The sequence below is a fragment of the Furipterus horrens genome, unplaced genomic scaffold (assembly GCF_987537825.1).
Source record: "Furipterus horrens unplaced genomic scaffold, mFurHor1.1.pri manual_scaffold_6, whole genome shotgun sequence".
NCBI classification, from domain to species: Eukaryota; Metazoa; Chordata; class Mammalia; order Chiroptera; family Furipteridae; genus Furipterus; species Furipterus horrens.
The window spans coordinates 162571320-162597580 of NW_028327176.1; the positions used below are offsets into that span (position 1 = coordinate 162571320).

At 39.7% G+C, this 26261-nt stretch overlaps 1 protein-coding gene, 1 long non-coding RNA gene and 1 other non-coding gene across 5 annotated transcripts in view; 1 reads left to right on the top strand and 2 right to left on the bottom strand.

The window, feature by feature from the left end:
• Positions 1-12390: 12390 nt before the first annotated feature.
• TRNAE-CUC (transfer RNA glutamic acid (anticodon CUC)) lies at positions 12391-12462 on the bottom strand. The gene has a single exon. It is a non-coding gene; the product is annotated as a tRNA-Glu (tRNA).
• Positions 12463-14040: 1578 nt separating this feature from the next.
• On the bottom strand, positions 14041-22975 carry LOC150007721 (uncharacterized). The gene is made up of 3 exons (XR_016511654.1): positions 22472-22975; positions 18188-18280; positions 14041-14241 (listed from the first exon to the last, which is right to left on the bottom strand). It is a non-coding gene; the product is annotated as an uncharacterized LOC150007721 (long non-coding RNA).
• Positions 22650-26261, top strand: part of NCOA7 (nuclear receptor coactivator 7) — a 129896-nt gene continuing 126284 nt past the window's right edge. For 2 of the 3 annotated variants that reach the window (XM_090279816.1, XM_090279817.1), the window contains exon 1: positions 22650-23219. The gene's annotated coding sequence lies outside the window, so the exon portion shown is untranslated. The remainder of the gene's footprint in view (positions 23220-26261) is intronic. The other variant, XM_090279818.1, reaches the window with a different exon arrangement.

Here is a 26261-nt window from a genome sequence, read left to right on the forward strand (position 1 = left end):
AATGACAGCTTCACTAGATAGAGTAATCATGGCTGTAGGTTTTTTACTTTCATACTTTGAATATTTCTTGCCAGTCCCTTCTTGCCTGCAGAGTCTCCTTTGATAAATCAGCTGGTAGTCTAATTGGGACCTCTTTGTACATAATTCTTTTCTTCTCTCTTGCTGCTTTTAAGATTCTCTCTTTATCTTTAATTTATGACATTTTGATTATAATGTGTCTTGGTGTAGTTCTCCCTGGGTCCAGTTTTTCTGGAACTCTCTGTGCTTCCTGGACCTGTAAGTCTATTTCCTTCCCCAAGTTAGGGAAGTTCTGCTTCATTATTTTTTCACATAATTTTTCAATTTCTAGTTCTTCTTCTCCACCTTCTGGCAACCCTATAATTCAGGTGTTCATTAGCTTATAGCTGTCCCAGAGGTTTCTGTGCCTTACCTCATATTCCTCACTTTTTGTTTCCTCTTTCTGCACTGGTTGACTGTTTGTTCCTTCCCTATATTCCGATTTGTTAATTTGATCCCTGGTTTTCTTTTCCTCATCACTTGTCTCATATGTCTTTTCGTTCATTTGAGCAGGACTAGCCTTCATTCCTTCCCCATCTTGTTCAATATCTTTTGTTAATTCTGTAAGTTGCCTTATGAATATAGCTCTGAACTGAGCTATATTATCTATTTGTTCATCCATTAATTCACATATTTGCTTTTTGGTCAGCTGCGTGATTGGTATTTCAATCATGATTCCTACCATCCTGATCATTTTCATTTACCTTTCCTCCCTGGGCGGGGCTGTCACACCTCCTACGCTATAGGGAGTGGAGCCCCATGCACTTGTCACAACCGGGCGACCCTTCTCACCATGCTGTGGCATTTTCTGTGAGGGCTGGCATCCAAGATGGATTCCTGCTGTTTACTCTCTGCTGAGAGACTGGGAGCCTCCTCCTCCATCCCCACGACCTCCAGCCTTCACAGTCCGAGGCAATGGGGGTCTGCCTTCCCCAACATTGGAATCACAATCTGACGGGTCTGGATTGCAGCTTGGGGTGCTCCCCTGGTGCTTCTTGCCTCCCCTTAAATACAGGTATCTCTGCTTATCTCAGTCCTGCCGCCTGTTGCTGCAGTTGCCGCCGGCAGCACAGCTTCATCTCTCTGACCCAGCTTCGTCCCTCCTACCCATCCGGATGAGCACCACTTGTTTATAACTTCATATGTTGGACTTCCATGTAGCTTTATTTTCTGGAACTTCTGGTTGTTTCTGGTTTTGTGGTAGTTGTATTCCTTCTTGGTTGTGGAGGGAGACGGAGTGTGTCAGTCTAGGCCTCCATCTTAGCTGGGAGTTTTTTTTCTGGGGTTTTGTTCTCGTCTTTCATTTGAGTTTTATTTCTTTGTCTCCTCAATTTGGCAGCCTCCCTGTATTTGTTTCTGTATATTAGGTAGAGCTGCTTTGACTCCCTGTAAAAGACACCTGTAAATTGTATGGGGAGGAGACTTAGGTAATTGCCAGTGTATGGTAACCCACTTTATCGCTTTGTGGCTCTGTGTGGAGGGAGGGCTTGAAGAGGGAACTGTGCTGCTGACTGGCTTCTGGGGTTTTGCCAGGCACTCACCCCATTTCCAGTCACTTCACCCACTCCCTGTGTGTGACTGGTGCCCTTCCAGCTTTTGCCCTGGTGTTGAACCCCAGAGTAGGTGTATTCTCATATGTTTTAAGACTGTGCAGGATCTTTGAGTGACATTTTCTGAAAATCTGGCAGTTTTTTCCACTACCCCAACCCCCACTGGTTTTTATAGCCAGAAGTTATAGGATTTTATCTTCCTGGCACTGGAACCTTGGACTGTGTGGTGTGGCCTAGGGCTGGGATTGCTTGCTTCCAAAGTATCCCTCCCAATTTTTATCCATCACATGTGAATGTGGTGTCAGGGCATCAGCCATTCCTTGTAAGGAATTCCAGTCATCCCCTAAGGGCTCCATTGACTAAGACCTGTAAAAATTTGCCAATGTCTGCTGCTAGCATTAAGTAATTGCCTCTTTGAGACTTTTCTCTTGCAAGGCTTCTGACACCTGCAGCCCAACGTCCTGTGACAGTCATGCTCTGACCAGGTGCAGCCCCAGTTCCTGGAACAGTTAAGCAGTTGCACAACCTGATTACAACAAACCCTGTCCCACCCTGCTTCCCACCTGAAAATCTGCTATATAAATCCTGCCCTAAACCCCATTCGGGGCCAGTGCCATTTTAGACATAGTCTCGGCCTGGCTGCCGACAATAAACCCTTTGTTTTCCTTATCCACTGTCTCCGAGTGGTTTATTCTTGCTGAATCTGCCATAACAGAGGGACCACCCATGCCCGTACTACCCCCACTGCAGCCTCTCTGCACCACATTGTGTCTCCTCACCTCTCTGGCCCATCTCTGCATCTCTGTTCCTCCTACCCATCTGGATGAATGTGGGTTCTTTAAATCCTTGGTCATTGGACTTCCATATGCTTCAATTTTCTGACAGTTTTGGGTGTTATTTGTTTTGAGATTTAGTTATAAATCCTTTTTGTGGTTGCATGAGGAGGCGAAGCATGTCAACCTATGCCTCCATCTTGACCAGAAGTCTCCCAAACCATTTATTTTTAGACAGTGCTTTTTGGACTCAGAGTCATTTAGACTAATCAAAAATATTTCAACCTGCCTGGGATCACTTTGAACTAATGACAAGAGTAAATCTGCCTATAGTATTAGGATAAAAACCTCCACCATATCACCATATCACCCTTTTAATATATGAAAGGATGAGAAAAGAATAACTGCACTTTATTTTATCATACAACATAAAAGAAAATTATTTTGTCAGTTCCCTAATTTGAACTTTCAACATTTAAGTCATACCAGCCTTATCCTTATTTGTGAGCTTACTGTAAAGATGAGGCAAAATGGTAAAGTATTAACACTAGATATATGAGTAAATTGAGTTTCAAAAAAAGTCTTGTCTTTCAATGGATATATCAATAAATGATAAGAGGCAAATGTTGGATTATACTGAATGTTTATACATTCCAAGTTCATCATGTCATAAAATAACATTCTTCCTTTAGCCTATGAAGACCTTCCCAGTAACCTATTCACTTTAATAATTCTCATGACCAGGAAGGGCTTTTCAAATAACCTGAACTTCAGCCTCCAGTTAAGCATTCTTTATATAGTGTTAACAGTTTATATGTGCATAATTTTTCAAAAATCTTATAACCAGAGACATTTTTATATACCTCTAAGTTCTCAGTCTTCTGAGAACTGAATTTTCTGTTTTCTTAACCTCTGTTGTCATTGTATTGGTCTGTGGGAATGAAGAGATTCATGCATATGATATGGCATATGAATGTAATAGAATGCCTTAGAAGCTCTTTTTTTCTTTTTTTTTTTTTAAGGATAGAAAAAGGTTGAATATCTTTGGCAAGTTAAGCTAAAGTTTCTTGCATTGTTTGCATTGTAATAGTTTTAACTTTTCACTGTGGCAAAAACAAAGTCACATTTTCTCATGTGGAAGAAAAACTATTTTGCAAAGAATGGTTATTTTCCTAATGTTCCACTTATACAAGTGGGGTGATAAATTTAAAATTATTCATAAACTCCAAAAACAACTGAGTAATTGAGTTAACTCCTCCTTTCCTGATAATAAACTATCAAACTGAAGATTATTTACCATAGTGTAAAACTCTGCTTCCTAGATCTTTCATCACTTCTTTTGAAACCTTTTTCTTAATTACAGAGAATGTAAGACTTTTTTCTTTTCCCATGGAAACAATATGACTAGAGCTCTGTGCAGCTCAGTTTGTGCAGTCTTTCCCCTGGGCCAGCAAGAGCTGGCCTCTTACCTCACCTAGCCAGTCTGTCCCAGCTCAGCTGCTTTAAATAGGCTTCCCTCAGGGTCTGGCAAGATGATGGAGATGTGTTTGCAGTCAGGAGGGCAAATCACAGAGGCACATAGCCCATATTTCACTCTCCTCGTATCTGTCACACTCACGAGTCGTCCCCTAAACAAAAACTAAATCAGTCACTTCTTTTTTTTGTCTTACAAGCAGCCACTTAGATTTGTTTTATTATTCTGACATATTTCTAAGAGCAGAAATATATGCATAGAATACTACAAACGATCAGGTGTGGTATCAGCATCAGAACCTATATACAGCCTGGTGAATATCAGATGAGGGTGCTGCCAAGCTCAGTGGGCAACTATTGCCTATGGTAACAAACCATCCTTCTTTCAAGGTTCAGCAAGCTGCCCCCCAAAACATATTCATGTGTCTGCTCCCCCCTAAAAGATATTCATGAGTCCATCACTGCTGAATCATTAACAGGCTTAAGGCATATGCATTGTACCAAGAGAACAGACTTAAACACCAAGGGCCCCCTGAGCATAACTATCATGGGAATGGGTCTTAGTAATAAATCCATGATTTTTCTGACCCACTCTGACTAGTTCTTCCAACAGACTTACTCCTTTGATGTGATCGGCAAACCCCAAGCATAGGAGCCAAAGACAAAACAACACAGTAACAGTAACACAATATAAATACATATAATCACTTCTCCAAATACCAAGGTCCAGCAGCCAAGTTCCTTGCTCTGGGTATCAGGAGCTTGAGGCAAAAGGAGTAACAAAGTTCACCATTGTTTGTCTTCAGGATATGACAGAGTTAGAGAAGCAGTGAAAGTCATTTGTCTTATTGTTCTTTTAAATATATTAGCTAAAGAGTTTAAATTCTATAAGTGTATTGAAGGGAACCAAGTTTTTGCCACCCCCAAACTGTAACTTTTGGGATATTGATTTTAAGCCAGTTATTAAGAAACAAAGAACTCAGAACATTTGACCCTCCCCCTTTCCTGCCTGATTCAGATGGAAAGGCCAGCTTCGGGAAAGGAATCTTTTTATTTATTTATTTTTGTAAGACTTTAAAAAGAAAGATTTATTTGCTTTTTATAGAGAAGGGAAGAGAGGGAGAAAGAGAGGGAGAGAAACATTGCCTCTATCGCACACCCCCAACTGGGAACATGGCCTGCAACCCAAACATGTGCCCTGATGGGGGATTGGTCCGGTGACCTTTTGGTTTGCAGGATGATGCCCAATCCACTGAACTACACCAGTCATGGCAGGAACGGAATCTTAATATACTCACTTTAGTACTAGAGAGAGGTTCCAGACAGGGGCCTGTTATTATAGTTAGATCCCCATCTCCCAAACTCATTGTTTTTGGGTTGCCTAGCAAGCCTGCCTCTTGTGTTCCACTCTTCCTCAGCTACCTATAAATTCCCTATTTCCTTCGAAATCTCAGACCCCTGCCCCCTTTTTCTTTTGTCCATAATGTGTTTTGGTTCTCATATCTTATGACACTGCCAGCATGTACATTCATAATAAATTTTGTACATTTTTCCTGTTCATCTGTCTCTGTTGATTTGATTATTAGCCCAGCTAGAAGTATTTAGAAGGTGGAAGAAAAAGTATCTATTTTAGCCCCCACTGTATTCTCTACTGCTACAGTAAAGACAAATTAAAAAGGTGGTGATTTGCTTACAGTTAGTACAACTTCACAGCCATATCCAAGATAATGCATGTGTAATTAGTTCAATCAATCTGTTAAGCCATTTTGTTTAAAATGTGGGAGCTTATATAAAATTCTTGGTACTTATTCAACAGACCACTTAGAACTAACCTGAAATCCATGTTTATAAGCCTAGTGCATTTATCTCTACTTTACTCAATATTCACAAGCCATTTAAAAAAACCTCAACTCTTCAGTTCATGTAGTAAATAGCATTATGGCTAAAAGGACAAGTTCTGAAATCATACAGATCTAGAGATGTATTAACTGTGTGACTTTGGACAAATTACTGAATCTATGTAAGCTTTGTTTTTCTAATTAGGAAGATAGGATTAAAAATAACACCTATATCAGTTTCATTTTCTGAGGATTAAATGAGATAATTAATGTTCGTAAGACCTGGCACATATTAAACTATTAATAAATGATAGTATAGCTTATTTAAATTTAGTTTATTAAAAATTACTTAAGATTCAAAATAAGCCTCATTTGGTTTCACTCACCTTTATTCAAGTACATACCAAAGTAGTACCCCAACACCTGTTCTTTTTACATTAGTCACATGATATACTGATTTTCATGAATATATTTGCAGATTCACAGAATTTCAGAGTTAGAAGAACATAACCTAGACAAATGCTTCAGTTAGCCGATGAAAAAAATGAGGCCCAGCCAAGTTAATCTTTCCCACAATCACATAACCCAGGTCTCCAGATTTCCAACACATGTTTTTTTGTGAGACAGAACCATAAACATTTTAAAAATACTTTTTATATTTTAGGTGCCAGAATTTTTATTTTTATTGTAGATGAGCTAAATAGGTCTCTTGCTCTCTCTTCCCCACCCTCTTAAAGATACCATGCTTTATGTTTCCTATCTTCAAAAGCAATAGTTTTTAGTCTGATTCAAAATATATATTGTACAGATGGAGTCATGTTTCTTTAAAAGAATAATTGTAAATCTAATGACTATGGCTAAGATAGAAATTTATATTACTGTTTTAGGGTTTTTCGTTTGTTTTTTACTGTTGATACTATTACAGATGTCCCCACCCCCCCCTCCCCATTTGCCCACCTCCACCAGCCCCACCTCCCTTTCCTCTGGCCATCACCACACTGTTGTCTGTGTCTATAGGTTATGCATATATGTTCTTTGTCTAATCCCTACACTTTCTTTCATCCTGTCCCCCTCCCCCCTCCCGAGACAGCTGTCAGTTTAATAAACATGGCTGAGATTGAAATTATATTACCATTTTAAAATGATGTCCTTCACCATAAAAAAAACTAATCACACGCAGGTGAAAAGAGCTGTGCCACTACCTAGCATTTGGGGCAGAATCCTTCATGTTTACTGATGAAGCCACTGACTCACCAGTGATTATGTGCGGGCTTTGAGCTGCTACTGTACCCACCCTCCTTCCTGTGGTTCCCTAAGGCTGTTGCTATGGGTACAAACTCCTGCACCTCAGGCTACAAGGCTATATAAGATCAGTACCTGGACCACTTCTTGGGCCTCTCTTCACCTTTTGCTGCTGTCTCTGGCTGGCCATCCAGACACCCTGGGTTTCTATCAGCCCCTGCTATTCTTACTCTCTCCTGATATATAGTGTTGCACAGGTTCATTCTACTCGGAACGTGCTTGTCTCTCCCTTTTGCCTAGGTAACTCATCTTCAAGATCTCAACAGATATGACATCACCCACTGGTTCAAAACCTTATTATGGAATTACCTGAACCACATACATCTCCTTCACAGAAGAAATTTTCATTTGCAATTTAAATTTGTTATTATATGATTACTGTCTGATATCTCCACCACTATACTGAAAGCAAATGATAACAACTAGATTTTGCTCTCTATTAATTCCCCAGGGCCTCTTTGCCTCTGGTAGACAAGGGGAGCTCAACTAATATTAGTGGATATTGGCTAATGAATGAATAAGTGAATACATGAACCGCATACTAGTTGCATTGAATTTATTTGATTTTTTCCCCCAAACTTTAATCTGATAGCACAGTTTATATGCAGGTCTAATCAAGCATAATTGATGAAGTGAGAACAGCCTAAGAGAAAAAAAACCTGTGTTAGCCGTGACTACAGTAAACTAGATTTTAACTATACCCAACATTTCCAAGCATGGGTTACCTGGATTAAATGTGTTCAAATAAGACACATGAGACTAGGATGCCACCTTGTGGTTTATTTTAATATTTATCCTTTTTAATCTGTCAAGAACTTTCCTATTTTGAAAAGCACCATTATCAACTACTCAATATCAGTGTTTACCCCGATATTTCCTGTACCAAACTAGCACCATACATAGTTATTACAATATTTATTGGCCATATGTCCTAAGTGAGATTTTGCTCAACTAAATATTGCTTGCATGCCATTATCCCAAAGAGTTTATTCAAACATTACCATTCATTATTTTTTATTTTTATTCAATATTGAACTGGTAGAGAAGATAGTACAACATATATATAAGTTCTAATTAAATGAGAATTAACGCCTATGTACCCACCACCCAAGTGTCGCTGGTTCGATCTTCCAGTCAGGGCACATCAGAGAAGGAAAACTCTGACTCCAAAAAACCTCCGCTGCCTTGCGGCATACCTCTTCAGGGGAAAGGCTAAGGGAGTAAACCCCGACAGAAAATCCGGAGCCGGAGTCCCTAAGGCGGTTTGACGTTGTAGTCAACACCGGCAACTCCTGCGGCGCACCTGAAGCCAAGCTGTATTGACTCCGTCTTTCCCTTGGACCCTTCAGCTGCGAAGAGAGGGGGGGTCTGCTGCATGGGCAACAGCAGACCCTCCATATCACCCTGCCCAGGCTCTGTAGCTTCAGCTCCACTGGAGAGGACACTCCAGCGTCATCGCAAGATGTCGATTCAACACGGGAGGAGACAGATACCGTGTCACTCCCGAGTCGGACTGCACAACCATTCTCGGCGGTGCAGATAGACTCTTAAGAAGCTACACCATCGTCTCTCGAGACGGACGGCTGCCGACGACCGACGACCCACCACCCAGCTTAGTACTACCTGTACTTTAAAAGACACCTTTTTGCTTCTTGCAAATTCTTTCTCCATGTTCTCCATTAACCAGGAATAATCACTATTTTTCTTCCATTTATAGTTTAACATTTATTTATATATCAATAAATAATATTTTAATTTAGCATTTTAAAAATGGGATTATTCTGTATTTGACTTGCTTTTTAAATACATGTTATTTTTCTGGGATTCATCATGTTGATGAAAGAAGCTATAATTCATTCACTGTCACTATTCTGCCATATTTCATTGTATGATTATACCATAATATATTTGGTTAGCTGCTCTATTTTTGTTTTAGATTTCTGAATTTATTGAAATGCATAGGTTTAATCAATAGCTTCATATAATATCCCAGTTCCAAAATCTAAGATAAATGTCCAAAGAAAAAGACTGATAAATGTGAGGGAACAAATATCTTAACCTCTACACTGAAATATTTCTAAAGCAGCATACAGAAAATAAACAACTAAAGTGAAATTATATTCTTTACCTGTATCTATGAAAGGTTACTAAAAAAATATCTAATTCAAAATCCATGTCAACATTTTTCAAAATTTTTCTTTTTCTACACAATTTAAAAAAATTTATTCTTAAAATACTGTTTACATTAAATATTATATTGCATTTGTTTCAGGTCTATCATATAGTAGTTAGACACTTTACCAAGTATTTCCCCTGGTATTTCCAGTACCCAGCTAGCACCATACATGGTTATTAAAATATTATTGACTGTATTTCCAAAGTTGTACTTTATTTCCCCATTGGCTATAACCTCTTTGCTGATCCTTTGCTATTTCCTTTTTAGTTATTCTCCTTCTTCCCACTCTCCTATATTGTATTCTCACTTGGGTTTATTTCTTGGTCCTCTTTTGAGAGCGTCCAAATCTTCTGAACCTTCTAAGCTAGCATCTCCAAAATCTTTATGTTCAACCCTAAGTTCCACCCTGTAAATCCAGTCACAATTTGGCTGTGCTGCCTTTGTGGATATCCAGCTGAACTTAACTTCTCTCCCCAGCCTGTGTCCTCATCTCAAGCTCCCAGTTACTTTTTACGCCACTCCAGTTTTAATAAGTACAAAGAAAACAAATCACAGAGTCATTAGTGATTTTTCTCTATTCTTAACCCTTTATATCCTATCAGCAACTAAGGCTTCTTGCATTCCCTTTGTAGCTTGCTTAAGGTCCTCCACAATCTAGCTGCACCAGCCTATCTGATCTTGTCCTGTGCTGTGTTCACCAGCACAGGTCCCCTTCTATAGCCAGCCTGATTTAGCCATCTTGGTACAGATGCCAGGATTTGGGCATCCAGGATCCCCTTCAGTGAAATATCCCATCACCTCTTCTTAGGCTTTCCAGATCCTACTAGCCTTTAGCTTAGCTTTGGAATCAGTTTTCAAGTTCAATTTTCATTCTTGTACCCACTTCCTTCTCCCCTTATCACATATTGTAATTATTTGAAAAGCCTACCACATAGCAAGTCATCAATAAATGGTGCCCTATTTTTTTTGTTTTGTTTTGTTAATGGCAATAACAAAAATATATATATTTCTGTCTTCCTCAATGGGAGGTTCTTTAAACACTAAATTCACATCTCTTTTTCCCTCAACCTTCTGGACTATTAATACTCATCATTTTCCTCTCCTACACCACTCTTAGCACAGCTAAAAGGAAAGTAAAATAAAGCTATTTTCATTATAATCAAGCTCTTAGTCTATTTCTATGCTATTGTGAAATTTTAGATTTAAAAAGAAATGACAAAAAAACTCAACAGCTCAAAAAATGACAGAGGATAGAATGTTTCTGAAATTTCAAGATTAAAAAATATTTGGCTCTGCTGCACCTATGGCAAGGATGAAGACCGTTCTTGGTAACCAGACTGTTGACATCCAGAAAATGTCAACATCACTCTGAAAGGGTGCACAGCTATTGTAAAGGGCCGAGAGGCACCCTGCAAAGGGATTTAATCATATCAATGTAGAACTCAGTCTCCTTGGAAATAAATTGAAGAGGTCCCAAGTTGATAAAAAGTGGGAAATAGAAATGAACTGGCTATTGTTTACACTATCTGCAGTCATGCACAAAATATGATCAAGGGTGTGGCACTGAGCTTCCCTTACTATATGAGGTCTGTGAACACTCACTTCCCCATCAACATCCTTGCTCAGAAGAGTGGTCCTCTTATTGAAATTAGACATTTCTGGGGCAAAAATATATATTTGCAGGGGTCAGATATGTTCAGTATTGCAAGCCCAGAAAGATGAGTTAATTTTAGGAGGAAATGACATTGAACTTTTATGAAATTCAGTTGCTCTGATTCAGCAAGCCACAGGGTCGGCAGCCGTCCGTCTCAAGAGACGATGGTGTAGCTTCTTAAGAGTCTATCTGCACTGCCGAGAATGGCTGTGCAGTCCGACTCAGGAGTGACACGGTATCTGTCTTCTCCCGTGTTGAATCGACATCTTGTGATGACGCTGGAGTGTCCTCTCCAGTGAAGCTGAAGCTACAGAGCCTGGGCAGGGTGATATGGAGGGTCTGCTGTTGCCCATGCAGCAGACCCCCCCTCTCTTCGCAGCTGAAGGGTCCAAGGGAAAGACGGAGTCAATACAGCTTGGCTTCAGGTGCGCCGCAGGAGTTGCCGGTGTTGACTACAACGTCAAACCGCCTTAGGGACTCCGGCTCCGGATTTTCTGTCGGGGTTTACTCCCTTAGCCTTTCCCCTGAAGAGGTATGCCGCAAGGCAGCGGAGGTTTTTTGGAGTCAGAGTTTTCCTTCTCTGCAGCAAGCCACAAATGTTAAAAATAAGGATATCAGAAAAATGTTGGATGGTATCTGTTTCTGAGAGATGACCAGTTCAGCAGGCTGATGAGTAAGATCTAAGTTATCCAGCTACAGCAACAACAAGATGCCACAAGATTCCTCAGACTTACCTGTGATATTTTAAAGATGCAATAAAAGCCATGTATTGATTTGGGGGAAAATATTTGATATCTATATAGCACCGTCTTTCTTCTCTTTGACTCCAACATTTTTATATTTTTGGAGGGGTAACTCCCAGAGTCCTACTTTGTCTTGAATGTAAAAATTCCTAAAGATACCTAACTTTATTTCTTGAGAGGCCTATATAATTTACCCACTGGAAATTAACACGCTGGATGCAAAAATACTACCATATTTGTGAGAATCTATTAGAGAAAATTTAAAACATAATAGATAAGATAACTGAAACGAGGTATTAAGAGTAAACATAATAAACCAACTATTTGATAATTAACCAAAAATATACCATAAAAAAATCTTAGATTCATAAATGAAAAGAGCATAAGAACAGCTCCAATATAAACAAATAATCTACAAAGCACATAATCTGAATACACAGAACTTGACTCTACCAAGCATGATGCGAAATAGGTATCATCTCTCCTAAAATAATTTTCCTGCTTGTGTTAGTCAAACAACCTCAATATTAAACAAAGACTTTTAAAAGTTAATGCTTTTATATACATCCAAGTTGTGTTCAAACGCTAGAAAATTTAGTTTTACAAGCAGTTCAACTTTTGAGGGGGAGAGGACAAATTTAGAGTACTTTAAAAATCAGGGACCTTTTTGGTGTTTATTTGAATGTATATCGTACATATAAATAGATATGACATATTTTAAACCGTATATTAAATAACACTTAAAAAACTAATTGAATTTTTATGATTGATGAAAACAGCAACAACAATGAAGAGCAGATTAAACATGAGATTTAAAAAGTGTCTTCCCTGACCGGGAATCGAACCCGGGCCGCGGCGGTGAGAGCGCCGAATCCTAACCACTAGACCACCAGGGAACCTGACGGAACCACCTCTAGAATATTATTTGTCACCAGAAGAGAAGAAAAAAAAAAAAACCCTGCCTGTAATTCTGACCAATAGAATGTAAGATTGTTGTTTCAAGCCTTACTCCATTTCCTTCCTGTTCTGGGTCTCAGGCTCTTACACCAGGAAAAATTCTCTGCGCTCACAACAGAATTCCGCAGCGGCTACTGAAGAGCTGGGCCCTCCAAATCCAAATCGCTTCCGATGCTGGAAAAGAGGTGCTGAAATTGCATTCCAATTACGTAACATATATCTATACCTAGATTAATGTTAAAGTACCGTCCAGAACCTCATTTTCTTAATCATCTCGCCGCTTTTTCTAAATCTAACCTCTATCTGTTTCTCTTTAAAGCAGATGTTAAGTTCCACTAAGCATTTCGCTAAATCTAAAGATATATTGCCACCCGCGGAGAGCATTTCACGTTGTAGAGCTGGGTATAACATCGCACACATCCTTGGCACAAAGCATATGCTCTATAACAAAGCATATACTTATAATGGTGAAGGGCCATGTGGCCTTATGGACGAGTGATATTATATACATATATTTTTGAAAAACTACTGAGTTGAGGGAAATATTTGAGATATATATATATACATATATATATATATATATGTATGTATATGTATAAAATGTCGTGATTACTTATTTAGGAGTCAGGCTCACGAGGCTAAGACAGCTGTGGGTGGTGCCTGGTGAAGAACCCGGGCATCTGAAACCATATCTAAATAAACTCTCAAACTCTGTTTCCATTATTCTCATGTTTTCCAAACAGTGTTATTATCTGGGCCATTGCTTCACCTCTCCGCATTTTGTATGAGACACGGCCAGGAAATGATTGGAATTACCAACTGAGTCAAGAAACCTTACAGCCCAGCCTCAATTCAGAAACGCTCATGCAATAGAGCAGAAGGCAATAGAATGTAACTCAGCTTTCAAAGTGCTAACGGTTACAGTCAAACAAATGTAACCCGAGACCCTGCTCCTCTGCAATATGCAAGAAGGCTTAAGTAAAACAGATATAAATTTGTAATGGACTTTGCTCATAACATCCGGCGCCACTGTAAATTAGTCTTCATCCATTACCATAGAATTTAGGTGATCCTATGCTTGCATACTGTTTCTTGTTTTCAGAACTCTGAGATGAAGTTTAGATTGTTGGTAAAATTTATTTACAATTATTTAATGCATGCAAACAGGAAGATTAACAGGACTTATTCCAACTAATAAATAACTGTGGGAAAATCAGAAGAACTTCCTAAATGTTATTATATTTTAGATGAGACACACATCTCTATCCTACAAAGAAGTTTTAGGAAATTGAATTCAATAGATGGAGCTCTTACTCCTAAATTGGGGGTTACAAGAGTTTAACATTGGAGTAACTGTTTGTTTTTTTAACTGATGTAACTGAGGTAACATTTGTTTATAGCATTACATAACTTTCAGATGTACAACATCACAATTCAGTATCTGTACACACTATAGCGTATCTAGTTTTGAATAAAAAGATAAAGGAGACATTACTTTTAGAATAATTTTAATTTGTTCTACTAATTTTAGTCACTATTATACAAAAGGTACAAAAGGGTACAGTAAAAACCACCATCGCTCTCCTGTCCCCTAATCACTCCTCGTTTTTTCTTCCCAGAGGTAACCCGTGTTAACAGCTTCTTCTGTTTCCTTCTAGACATAGTTTGTGCATATACAATATCTGTTTTTCCCCTTTTTATCTTGAAACATTTCAAACCTACAGAAAATTGTAAGAATAGGACAATAAGCACACATATACTCGTCATTTAGACCTGTGCTATCCAATTTAGTATCACCAGAAACATGTGGCTATTGTGCATTGAAATGTGGCTAGTACAAATGTACACGTCTATGTGTTGAATGCATACTGGCCTTGTTCTGAAAAAAAAAAGGGGGGGGGGTAAAATATCTCAATATTTGTTATCTAAAGGATCATTAAATATTAAGTTAAAATACTAAAATTAATTTCATTTTCTTTTTACTTTTTAAAATGTAACTTCTAGAATACAGTATTTAAAATTCTATATGTGGCTTACATTATATTTCTATTTTACAATAATGATCTAGATTCACCAGTTGTTATATTTGCCGTATTTATTCTTACTAGATCTTCTTTTCTGAAGCATTTGAAGTTAGTTGCAGATATCATATTTTACTTCTAAATACTTTATCATATATTTCCTAAAAAACAAGCAATACATGTATGATACTTAAGAAATTTAAACTTGATACATTATTATTATTTATTACACAGTTAATCAAATCTTCCTCTTTTCCTAATAATACTTTTTATCCTTTTTATTCAGGATCCACTCAAGGATTATATATTGCATTAATTTGTCATGTTTCTGTAGTCTCCTTCCTTTTATCTGGGATAATTCCCCAAACTTCTTCTTTTTAAAAAAAATTGACTTTTCTGAATAGTGAAAGACAGTTATTTCAGAAAGTCCCTCAATTTAGATAAATATTTCTTTGGCAGGAAAATTACCTTAAGTGATGTGCTCTTTTCAGTGCATTACACCAGACTGCACATAACGCTATGTCCGGCATTATCTGTCATGCAGATGTGGTAGGCAGAGTGATGGTGTCCCTGGAGATGTCCCTGTCCTAATCTCCAGAACACAAGAATGTTATCTCACATGGCAGTAGAAACCTCACAGATGCTATTAAAATAGGGATTTTGAGAAAGATTATCCTGCATTATGTAGGTGGGCCCAGAATCATCACCATATCCTTATAAGTGAAGGAGGGAGGGAGAAGAGTCAGAGTCCCAGTGATGTGATCTGAGTTAAGACTCACCCTGCTTTTGCAGTGTTTGAGGTTGGAGGAAGGGGGCCAGGAGCCTAGGACTGTAAGTGGTCTCTAGAAGTGCAAGGAAACAGATTATCCCCTAGAGTCTCCAGACAGAAACCAGCTCTGCCAACACCTAAATTTTAGCCTGGTGAGATGGGTGCCAGATTTCTGGACTACCGAACTGTAAAATAATAAATTCATGTTGTTTTAAGTTTGTAAGTTTGTGGTAATTTTTCACAACAGCAATAAGAAACTTATACATAAGTGTGATCATTTGTTTAAGGGTTCTGACATATTTCTTCACTAAGTTACCATTTAGACCTGTAATTAACAAATATTTAAAAAAACGAATACCACCCACAGAGGTAATACTTTTGAGAATCTATGAATCTTTTTGTTCTTTAGCAAACTTTCACCCAATGATTTTCATATGCACTGATGATCCTTGTCTGAATTAATTATTAACAGGGTGATTACAAAACAGTGATATTTTAATTTTATCATTCTCCTGGCAAAGAACTTTCTCTCCTCCCTCTTTTATTATCTATTTAATTTTTAAATATCAGTTCGGACTCATATTCTTTTTCTGTTCTTTTTTTTTTATTCAGTGAGTAATAATCTCTTGCTGTTGCTATTCATAATACTTAAATTATCCCAGATTTGTCCAGGAGACTCCAGGCTGGCTCCTGTATTTGTCGACATGTCACTGTAAATTCTGAGCACTCCTTTATTGTCTGGCACAGGATGGTCCAGGCACACCCTGTACTTTATAGACTGATTTAGGGACAATTAATATCTTAATGCATATGTATTTTTATTTTTAAGTTTCCTTTATTTTTACACAAAGAAGGGTATACTCTAATATTCTTCTCTAACCTTTTTTAAAAATCAATATCTTTTGAAGGATGTCCACTCTTTACATAAAGACTTTTCTCATTGTTTTTGGTAACTGTATTCTATTGTATAAATATTTTATTAGAGCAGCTTCTTATCATTGGTCATTTAGATTATTTCCAATATTTTCCTGCTACCAAAGTAGTACAATAACCTTGGCCTGACATAATTTAGCAATTAGTTTTTATTAATTTGCCTACAAGTGGCTTACCTTATAGAGCATCTCAATATCTGATCTGAAAATGTTATTCTATATTAGAAGAAAAATAATGGCATCTAATTCAAATTCAATTGTAGTTATAATTTACTGACAACTTAATTTTCCAATATGATTTCAACCTGACTCAGCTATTCTTCTTCTGTTTGTTAAATTGTTCACTCACTGAATATTTATTGACTATCTAATATATGTCAGGCACTATGTTAGGCACCAAAGACATCAATGTGAACAAAACAGGATCCCTGACCTTGAAGTTTATTCTGGTGGGGTTCAAGTAAACAAGCAAATGCAGTAGTGTAGTAGATAGTAAAAGAGACATGTGGCTATAATTTAGTAAGTTTATTTATTGATTTAAAAAATCATCATTCATTATGCATACTTTGTTGATAGGAATGTCAAATGGTACAGCCACACTCTGGAAAATGATTTGGCAGTTTCTTATAAAACTAAACATGCTGGAACCATATGACCAAGCAATCATATATTCTTGGACATTTATCCCAGGGAAATGAAAACTTATGTTCATTCATAATACCCCAAAACTTTATTTACAATACCCCCCAAACTGGAAACAATCAAAATGTCCCTCAATGGGTAAATAAACAGTAGTTCCTCTATACCACAGAATATTTATCAAAAAAAGGAGCAAACTATTGATACATATAACAATTTAGATACATTCTAAGGGGATTATGCTGAGTAGAGGGAAAAAGAGCCCATCTAAAAGGCTACATACTATATGATTCCATTTACGTAGCATTTTTGAAATTATAGAGATGGGACTAGAGTAATTAGATGTATTAGGCAGAGGATGCATGTGACTGGAGAAGAGTAGCTTGTGGGAGCTCTGTGGTGACAGAACAGTACTATATCTTACCGTGGTGGTGGTGGTGGTAAAAGAAAATTGCATAGGAAACACATGTACAGAGTATATGTAAAGTTGGTGAAATGTAAATAAGCTCGAAAGATTGTAACAGTGCCAATTTTCTGATTTTGATATTGTACTATGGTGATGTAAGGTGTTACTGTTGAGGGAATAGACAGGGCAGAGAGGGCAGGGAGAAACCCAAGATTTTCCTATACATTTCTTGCAACTTTTTGTAAACCTATAGTTATTTCCTTTGAAAAACTCCCTTTCCTGTTTATGGCACTGTAAATTTCTCTCATCCAATAAATCCAAACAGCCACCACCACTGAATATCACTTTGAGTTTAGGGATTTGTTTCAGAATTTTAAATTATATCTTACCACCAATGTGTCTTAGCACCAGCTCATTTGAATAAGTTTTCCGGAAAATTAAAAATATCTAATGAATTCTCAAGCTATTGAACAGATTATTTTTAGCAGAAATAGGACAGCAGAAACTGTCCAAGAACAGATATTTTAAAATCTATTGTGAATAAAAGAAAAGGGCAAATTTATTGGGCTTAATCTAAATAATCAACCCTAAATTCTGTGTGCAGACAGGTACCCAGACAGCAATTCATTTCTACATATATCAGTGCTTCTTTTTCAATACATTCTGGTAGGCTCCTCCTTTCAAGTGGTAAGGAGATTTCTACTTCCTCTTCAGACTTTATAACAAGCCAAGAGAATCCCAGAACCTAGGCCTATCTACCAAAGGAGCTATTTACATTCTACTCAAAACTATGATGTGCTGGATCAATGACATCAGTTGTGAAAACGAGCCACTGCCTTCAATACTATTAAATAGTGAAATCTATTCTGTCTCTGTAGTTGCAAGGCGGCTACTCACAGATCTCCATAGATGTCCATCAGCATTTACCTCCTGTGGAACTCCTGCATCTCAACCAGCACAAGTCCAGTGTGTGAAAGGAGGTGTTTCTCTCTGGGTTAGAAAGAGTAAGAGAGGTTTAACCACCAAAGAGTGGACCTTTTGTGGTGCTAGGAGAATAAACTCATCACCCAATGCATAAATCTCCTCTTCGACACCTTTACAGAGAAAACTTCCAAAGAAGTTTCAATATCTTCAGTGGCTGTGATTTCATTACATATCCAGGAAGTCTTTCATTTTGGCAAAGTGTTAGAGCAGCATTTGCCAATTTTCCTGGAATTCCACTTTGATGTGAGGTTACCAGTGACGTGTTTTTAAAAAGCCATACTAACCATACTTCATTACAAAGTTATCTTTAGGTAGATATGTAAGAAGAATACTGAACATATTTGCAGTAACAGTTGCTATTGTTCGGTGATGTTTCTTGAAGCCGTGGAATTCCTACCCAAGCCCTTCAGGAAGTCACTTGGGAGAACACCTAATACCTCAACCCAGGGGTCTAGATGCCTCCCACTGGTCCAGTTCCTACCCTGTAGAGCAACAGAGAGGAGTAGGACAAGTGAAGTGACCCCTCTTTTCTTCCTTTAAGAGCTGAGGGAATCTCTGCTTCTCTATAACTACTCCATACAGGGTTATTTATCCTAGAAAGAGATGAGGGTCTTGCCTTCAATGGTCTCCACCCTTCAACAGAGAAAGGTCTGTTTTCATATTTAACAGAGGCCCTCATATTCATAAAATCAGTGTAGCATTATAATTTTTTTTTAACTCAGCATTTACCAAGCATCTTCTATTAGGCAGGTATAATAAGAGGTACTAGAGATAAAATTTCAAAAAGGAAAAGTTTATTATAATAGTGTATATTGTTATGAGTAATAGTTAACTTTTCTTGAAGGTCACATTCTAGACTTTAGTCTAAGCATCATTTGTGGATTAACCTATTTAATCCTAGTAAATCTGATACTATTATCATCCCCCTTTTACAGATAAAGCAACAGGGGTTAAATAATTGCCAAAGGTCAGCACCCAGTGAAGTGGCAGTCAGAAGCCAGAGCCTGAATTCTTAGAGATTACCATGTTCTTAAGAAGTACATCAGAGAAGGAAAACTCTGACTCCAAAAAACCTCCGCTGCCTTGCGGCATACCTCTTCAGGGGAAAGGCTAAGGGAGTAAACCCCAACAGAAAATCCGGAGCCGGAGTCCCTAAGGCGGTTTGACATTGTAGTCAACACCGGCAACTCCTGCGGCGCACCTGAAGCCAAGCTGTATTGACTCCGTCTTTCCCTTGGACCCTTCAGCTGCGAAGAGAGGGGGGGTCTGCTGCATGGGCAACAGCAGACCCTCCATATCACCCTGCCCAGGCTCTGTAGCTTCAGCTTCGCTGGAGAGGACACTCCAGCGTCATCGCAAGATGTCGATTCAACACGGGAGGAGACAGATACCGTGTCACTCCCGAGTCGGACTGCACAGCCATTCTCGGCGGTGCAGATAGACTCTTAAGAAGCTACACCATCGTCTCTCGAGACGGACGGCTGCCGACGAAGAAGTACATATTCTAATGAGGTTTGATCTGTAGTATACTAAGATTTCCCAAATCCCTTTATGTATTATATCTTATCTTCTAATTAGAATTTTACCTTCTGCCTGTGAACCAAAGGGTTGACGGTTCGATTCCCAGTCAGGGCACATGCCTGGGTTGAGGGCCAGGTCCCCAGGTCAGGGCGTGTGAGAGGGAACCACCCACTGATGTTTCTCTCCCTCTCTTTCTTCCTGCCTTTCCCCTCTCTGTGGATGGGTAAATAAACACTAAAAAAAAAATAATAAATAAAACAAAATAAAAAAAATAAAGATTTCTAGTAGCCATATAATAAAAATAAAAATAAATCAGGTTAAAATAAAATTTCACCTTCTGTTTAGAGCAGCACTATCTGGAAGAATTTTCTGCAATAATGGAAATGTTCTATTTTGTTATGTCCAAAAGAACAGTCACAAGCCATGTGTGGTTCTTGAGCACTTGAAATGTATCTACTGGGTTAAAAAACATTTTTAATTCAATTTAAATGGCCACATGTGACTAGTGAGTACCATATTTGACAGCACAGATATAGAAGGAAAGGAAATGGTTTTACGTCTACCAATTTCTGTACAAAGGCAAAGCTTAGGCAAATCGATAAATGTTGAGTTAATGAGAAATGAGTGAAGAATCTTTAAGGGGGAACTTCCTCCACCCTCTAAGCTAAGGAGCAGAAACCTTTAGTGGGATTTTCACTGTAATAAAATGTTATAATAAATATATTATAAAGCATGAGCCCTAGAAGGAGTTCATGAAGATAGTAAAGAGGATCCTTAACTAACATGCAATGTTTTGGAAAGGCTGACATTTTATAATTGATGGTTACTTCTTTTAAAATATAGAAGTGGACAAAAGTGGGTTTACTGTGCCACTGTGACACTTGAATAAAGCTATTGTTATAAGCATAACCTGCATGTCTTTTCCACATGAACAACTGCAGACCTACTTTTGCCCACTCCTGTACATATTGTTATATCTTTGCTAATAAAAAAGATCATTACTTAATTTGGGTCCATAGGTAGAAAAACAAAAGGGGACTTTTGGTGGGGAAAGGATGAAATCAATCTAGAATTGCAACTCAATGAACATTTCCTGCTAAATTATATTTTAGCAGGCCACTTTATAAATTTTGTTATACAACTGCCAAAATACCATTTAGTGACTTCATTCTGTCACATGTACACCATATACTGCATACATATTACAAACACATTCCTATAACCGAGTTATTTTGAGGGCAAAATACCATGAATAATAATAGGTAATTTCGAAAATAAACCGAGGCTCTAGATCCATTGGAGTCCCTGGAAGTGGCCAAGTCAAGTGCTCATGTTTTCTGAATCCAGAGCAGTGAGTCTCCTCCCCAGCTCAGCACTGGACCACCACTTTGCTTATAGGAACTCATCTCAGAAAGTCTTGGTGATTTTTATCACAGTTTGTACTGCTATGAAACATGTCTTTTCTCTTGCTTTTAAATTTTTTTAATTAAAAAAACCCTCCTGGCCACAGTAAATTCAGCCTTTTGTCCTTTCCCGTGTTGCTTTGGCAAAGGGGTCCCACACCTCCCCCTCCTGCTGCTTTCCCGGGTACAGCATCTCGGATGCTGCCAAACTGTAATCATTATAGCAATAGGGCCCTCCAGGCTGACTCTTGGCAGAGACCCGAGAGAGCTCGGGCTGGGAAGATTTGCATCAGCAGCTGGGCAGTGCCTGTGAGCTTCCCATCCCCACTTGGGTGCTGTTCCCTCTGGTCCCATGACCAGTACTGCAAGATGATTTTAGATTTTAAAATCATAAAAGGACTCATCAAAGAACCGTGAGAGCCGGTCAGTTTCTCTGGGCATCCCAAACCATGTTCTTTTGACTTAGTGAAATCAGCTCTATATTTTAGGAGCTTAATTTTCCCTTGAAAATAATTTGCAAATAACACGATACCCTAAAGAAAGAGGACAACACCTAATCTTTCACATTAACATTATGAGGAAGTAAACCTGAGATCCAATTGTATACACGCGGAGTGAAGAACTGGGCGATTATGTCATATTTTGCAAGATAGTATAACACGACCACTTGCAACAGAAATCCCAAAGCTACCACTGTTAATTCCTTTGTTCCGATCTCCATGAGAGGCTGTTAAGCAGCGGCAGCCACCCAAAGGAGGCTGCTATCTAGTGTGCCTGTGTGTGGCCTCTGACTCACCAGTATTATCAGACCAGCTGCAGGCTTTGCTTTGAGGGTTTTGCTTTTTTTTTTTTTTTTTTAACAGTCTCTTTGTAAGGGTAAACCTCGAGCCCAAATCCTCCTAGTCATCTTGCAGGGCTGGTCATAGGACCAGAGAGGGAACAGCATCCAAGTAGGGATGGGAACCTCACCAGGCACTTCCCAGCTGCTGATGCAAATCTTCCCAGCCCGAGCTCTCTCGGGTCTCTGCCAAGAGTCAGCCTGGAGGGCCCAATTTCTACGTCCCTATTGCTTCAACGATTGCAATTTGGCAGCATCCGGGATGCTGTACCGGGGACGGCAGCAGGAGGGGGAGGAGGAGATGGTGGGCCTCTGCGAAACGCATCGCGGGAAAGGACAGAAGGCTGTATTTACTGGTTCCAGAGCTGGAAAGGAACTCAAGGTTTTAAAGCGTGAGGATACGCTCTAACTCCAGCTCTGCTCTCAAAGCCTTACTTTCCACGTAGAGTGGTGGCTACAGCAGCCCGGCAGAGGTAAGATCCTCCCAGGCTCTGCCGCCAGGAGTCCGTGCCACCGGGGCAGCAACAAGTTCGCTCTCGGGAAGCGTCACAATGGGCCGAGGCCTGCGGAGGCCGCGCGCGCAACTCTCCGGGGCGGAGCCGCCGGGCAAGGTTGGGGCTGTGCGGGGGGCCGTGGAAGCTGCAGCAACCGGAGGTTGCGGTGGTGCCCGGGCTCCCAGCTCGGAGGTCGACGGGCGAGGAGGATGCTGCAGTTGCGGCCGGAGCCACCGAGCCTGGCCTCCGAGCTCCCCGGCCCCCGCAGCTGCGGAGAGGCGCAGAGCGTGGCACTAGCCGGGCGGAGCTAGAGGCGGACGTCTACCCCGCGTCGCGCCACCCGCAGCTCTCCGCCTCCGGCCCAGCCCGGCCCGTGAGCCTGTGGCGACGGATGCCCTGACGGCAGGCGCAGCGGCAAGGTTGGCCGGGCGCCGCCACTCGTGGGGAGAGGTTCAAGGAGTCCCGGGGGGTGGCCGCGTCCACCGGCGTCTCAAGCCGGTCCCCGGGGCGCGCGCCTCTGAGCTCCTCCTTCCTGGCCGAGCTCTTCCTTGGCGGACGTTCCCCCTACAACCCCTCCTTCCCCTGCCTAGAGGATGCGCTCCCCCGCGCCTAGCATCAAAGGCCACCGCTCCCAGAAATGCGAGCGTCCGATCCCTGTCTCCCGAGGAGCCGGTGCCCCCGCCCTATAGGTAGGTGGGTGAGACGGGCACCAGCCTTCGCCGCCTCCCGCAGCTGATGCTGCATCTGGGAAGAGGCGAGCGGGAGGGGGCAGGGTCCAGGACCCGGCAAACTTGCCTCCCGACTGTGTCGGTGGAGCGTTCCGAGGTGTTTTAATGGCCCTGGCAGCAGCCCTTGGTTAACCTGACAACCTCTTCTTGAGCCCGGGTGGGCGACCGGTGGCGGAGGGAGCTTGACCCTTCCCCATCCGCTCCCTGGGCCCCTGCGCGCTGCGGGCGGGGATGGGGAGGACAAATTGGCGTCTGGCTGATCTGGGGGGGTGAGGGGGGGGTGGAAGACCGTTGGATTTTCAACAGCTCAGGTAGGACTGTGTCATCGTAATTTTCGGCTGCATGAGCGGATGGGTTTTTTCTCTTTAACCTAAACGTGTACACATGGAAAGCGCTATTTTAGCGGCATATAGACGTCGCTATGGATTTTTGTGTACTTAAGAGCTGGTTGACTGGTATGTAAAATAGGAGGCTCAAAACCTTACAGCCAGTATTTTAGGGCCAGTTAGAGAAGGCCCTTGTAGAAGTCAAATTATGTCCGAGATACACGAGGCTGGGGTATTCCCGTGCTGCCTACTTGGGCGCCTCCTGCTTATGTGAAGGGATGTGTTTTAAGAGTGGCAAGTTTGTTACAGGTGTCGGGAGTTGAGAATCTGCTGGTCGCATGCACTGAGCCGGCCAGCAGAGGCAGCCTTGGGAGCAGCCTCGCTTCCAACTAGGTTTACGGTTTGTTTGTTTTCCGAGAAACTGATTATGAATTCTGACAGGTTATCTTTTAATTATTATTTTAAACAATAGGTTTAGAGTTTTTGGAAAATGGATCATTTTAAGGTCCAATTTTATATTAAGGTATTATGGTTTAGAGCTTTGGAAAATGAACCAGTCTAAGCTTCAAGAGGTCAGCTTTCCTCTTCAATCCCCTAATGCCCTGCATCTGATGCTTATTGCACGTTTACTGTATTAGTTATTTGTTGGATCAACTGTTTCAAGGTTCATCTAAAGAAAATTTAGTGTCAGATGTATTTGTCCTGTGGCTGTTGAAGTTTAACTGGATTTTGAAAATTGCTTATTTGTATAAATAGTCAAATTCAGACATTTTTAGGACCATATGCTCCTTCTCTAATGAGTTAATTCTCAACTTCTAATACAAGTTCATTTCATGTCCAAGCTTGCACATTTTCCAGTCTCACAGTCAATTAAACTTGTCTCAAACTCTCAAACAGTTTTTTAAATGTACAATTCATGTTTAAAAGAAATTTTCTAAGTTACTCCAGAGGTAACAGTGGTTTGGTTAATAAGTGACATATTAACTCACTTTAAAGTTGGCTTGTGGATAATCTAATTCTAATGTATTTTATTACAGGGAAAGATAAAATAAAGCATGCAGAAGTGTCTATGATTTTTAAATTATTCAAAATATATGGTATAGATACACATTTTTAACTATACGGGTTTTCCTCAGTATATAAGGATATCAGCTTCCAAGTTTGACAAACCAAGGTGGTTGTGAAATCAGGGGTTTGGAAGATCCAGTGCCTTTCTGGTTTTAAATTTAATGTTTTCTTGAAAAAAATATCAAGGATAACTGCGTCCCATTTTATTTATTTTTTGCACTATGTTATTTCCTGTTTTGATTTTGTTTTAATTTTTTTTGTTATGTAAGTTTTATGAGTCAGTATTAACCTCTTTTTGATCACTTTGTTTAACAAAATTATCTGGGTGTGGTTCAGTCATTTGCTTTCTTTCCCTCTTTTTTGTCATTTTAATACCTCTTCACCATCCTCCCTACATATTGCCCAGAAGACTTATTTTCACAAAACTGGTAAGCTACTGTTTATTCTTATTGCTTCTCCAGCCTAGATGGGGAGGAAATAATACTTTTTAAACAAAAGCCAGTAAGATTGAGGGAACCAACAGTGGGAGGGCACTTATGAAAAACGCATTGTAATTCCTTGAAACAAAAATTCCTTTAAGAAGTAAAGATAATTACATTTTACATATCTTAAATTTGCAATTAAGGATATTGAGCAGTTAATTTACATTGTTCTTTCTTGCTCACTTTAAACTTTTCAAAAAAGCTCTCCAATATGGTTTCAGTAAATTTTTTACTTTGTTGTAGATAATAAACACTTATTTATTCACCTGACAAGCGGAAGTTGAGTGTTTAAATTGTGCCTTGAAATCGGTGAAGTAAGAGCTTGTTCCTAATCTCATAATGGAAGAGGCATTTTTCAGTATATAGCCACCATTTAAATGCACGATGCCTCTTTGATTGCATGGTTCACTATCTGGGTCCTGTCTAGTGAGCCCCCAGTACCCCGCCTCCACATGCATCACTGAAATGCAATTCTAAGACCTGAATTTACTGTATTTCATTTTTCTGTATCTTTCCTGAGCTCTCACTGCAGAAACCTATATCCTTTCTTTGCTAAATGCTGTCTTGTTTTTTTATTTTTTATCCTGGCATAATTTTTTTATTCCAGTCCAGTTTTGTTGTTGATATCTAATAGGATTCCCTCAGTTCACATATGTTGGACCCCAAATTGTTACGGTTGCAGAAAAAGCATAAAAAAGAAAATTTCTATAGCCTTGAATTTCAAATGTGGGGAATTGGTGGTTGAAGAGTAATTGTTGTGTACTAATCTCCCCTCAACGGTGGTATAGAATGCCTTTGTTTCTGCTCATACCCGATAATATGAGTTGTCTGCTCATACATTTGATTAGAAGTTTGATTGGGAGAAGTAATGTTTATGCAAGGTCGGCTGAACAAGGCCATGACACCCTCCCTTTCCCCTCCAATTCTAGGTTAGACCAGGAGTCTAGCCACATCTTCAGAAGCTATGTACTTTGGTTACCTTGTTTTGCATCCTTTGCAGCACCCCCACCCCCACCCTGTGCTCACACAGAGGGATTCTATTAATAAAGACAGTTGTAAGAAACCTACTTTATGTTACTTATGAGATGTGGTTATTAAAATCATGGTCCCTTCTACAGTTCCTGTTT